The sequence below is a fragment of the Notothenia coriiceps genome, unplaced genomic scaffold (genome assembly GCF_000735185.1).
Source record: "Notothenia coriiceps isolate Sejong01 unplaced genomic scaffold, NC01 NC01_scaffold00019000, whole genome shotgun sequence".
Taxonomy (NCBI): Eukaryota; Metazoa; Chordata; class Actinopteri; order Perciformes; family Nototheniidae; genus Notothenia; species Notothenia coriiceps.
The window spans coordinates 1102760-1105351 of NW_011351701.1; positions in this window are offsets into that span (position 1 = coordinate 1102760).

Here is a 2592-nt window from a genome sequence, read left to right on the forward strand (position 1 = left end):
AAATAAAAAAAGATAATAATAATAGATTTATTTTGTTAGTGCTTTTACAGGTGCTCAAAGTCGCTTTACAAAGATAGCGAAAAGAAAAGAACAACAAATACATCAAGTTAAAGTCAAATTAAAATCAAGCAACACAAAAACAATCACACATTAAAAGCCAGATTGAAGAGGTGAGTATTTTGAAGGTGGTGAGGTCGGTGCAGTCTCTGATGGGTTGTGGGAGTGAGTTCCAGAGGGAGGGGGCAGCGACGGAGAAGGGTCTGTCCCCCCAGGTCCGGTGATTGGTGCGGGTGGGGATGGATAGGAGGTTGGCTTCTGATGAGCGGAGGCAGCGGGAAGGGGTGTGGTGGTGCAGCAGGTCTGTGAGGTAGGGGGGGGCCTGATTGTTGAGGGCTTTGTGAGTAATGAGGAGGACTTTGAAGTGGATTCTTTGACGGACGGGGAGCCAGTGGAGGTTCTGGAGGATGGGAGTGATGTGGTCTCGGGAGCGGGTGTGGGTGAGGAGGCGGGCAGCAGAGTTCTGGATATGTTGGAGTTTATTGAGGAGGTTGGATGGTATGCCATAGAGGATGCGATTGCAGTAGTCGAGTCGTGATGTGATGAATGCATGAATCAGGGTTTCAGCAGCAGAGGAGGAGAGTGATGGGCGGATTCGGGCAATGTTTTTGAGGTGGAAAAAGGCGGTCCTGGTGATGTGATTGATGTAGTAATTAACCATCGTTATAGGTTGGTAGTGGCTTTAATATCCATCGCTCTTAAATTATTTGTAACAACCTGATGCAATGGTGCTTCTTAATCAAAGTATATGAAGAAGAACAACAGCATTATTGTTATGATGTATTTTATTTACTGTCGTCTAGCCACTTCTTTGCTGTGGGGATGCTCTGATGAAGTGTAAATCTATCAGTGAGAATCCACACACCAGCTCCTGCCAGAGCTGCAGGGCAGGGATTTCCTCGCCCTCACAGTGCTGCTCATTTTACTATCCGACATTTTCATATATTTAACTGCATTTTTTTTAATCAGCCTGATTATATGAAAACCAACAGATTTGGAGAGTGATGAGGAAAGATTCAGAAGTGCTGCTTTCAGACAAAGCTTTTTCTTCCTAAGTCTAAAAGCGAAATAAAAGAAGAAGCCTTTAGACAAATCCTTTTTTTTCAACAAAAACAACACATGCTGTTTAGAGCAGCGTCTGCACACTAGGTACAATAGGTGGTGATATGCATCAGTAAAAAGTAACAACAAATAAACAAAGAGAAGAAGATCGAACGTAACAACTAATGTTACCACTGTGCATTTTTTCATAGTTTCAGAGGAAGAAAATAAGGCTGCAATTTGCAATTCAAGTTTTTTGATGTACTTTGCAAAAAAGTATAGAGGTAATACAGACTAGTAAATCATCCATTTTTGTTCAAACATGTTAGCCTTAGTTATCTTAGTATCGGCCATGAGAAGCAGGTAATTTAGTCATCAGCTTTTTTCTATCTCTAAATAAATTAAATAACATTTATTTATTCTGCCAAAAAAACGACACAATTGTGTACTGACCAGTGGTGAGGAGCAAGCTCTGCGTTGTAGAAAGGCCCGTCCAGCCGTTGGTTCTCTGCTGCTTCTTTACGATCACCTGAGAGCAACAGTCAGTATAAAAGGATTAAATACAAGTATGCTTGGACACACACACACACACACACACACACACACACACACACACACACACACACACACACACACACACACACACACACTCACATAAAGGTCATCACCTTATCTCCTGAAGAACACACACAGAGGAACATTGAAGCACATACATAGGCAAGCGCACACACACACACACAAAAGTAGGTCACACTCACAAGAAGAATATGGCAAGCCAACACACAGAAATACACACCTGGGCTGAAGCTGCGTTCAGGCACACACTCTTCCTCGGTGTGTGTAAGAAAGACTTTCATGGGGGTCCCTTTCCTTTTCCTCCCACAGCCTCGCCTGCAGAGAACACACACACACACACGCAATTATCATTTAATCAATCGACACACTGGCCAAACTTCGATCAGGTCAGAGCGGGATCAATAAGCTGATGGCCACCTAATGGATCAATACAAACTGCATTTAGCCCTTCCATTTAGCGAAGGAAATGCAGGAAAAAAACATGTAAACAAAGACTGAGCAGCCGGACAATGATTATTCAAACTGCACTTTATTGTGTTTGAGTGGAGCACCCTACTGTAGTGGGTCTGAGATGTAGAAGATCTGCACTGATTGAGCAGGAGGAGCCCAACAAAAGAGATTATTCAGACTGATTTGTAATTTGCCATCTTTCCTCACCACACACCAGGTTGATGTGGAGGTAAAAAGAGCGCTGCGCAAAAAGTCCAATTGAATGTTAAATAAAAATCCATTAAATTGATATTTTTTTAAATAAGGGGATAACCCCACAACTCCTCTCAACTTATTAGGAGAAACTCTTATTGGTATTCAAATTCATTTCACTGAGATATCTGTAGGTGAATGTAAATACTATCGCATGTGGAGACTAAGAAATAATATCACATTTTGAACATTTTCACCACATTGCCCAGGAGAAGA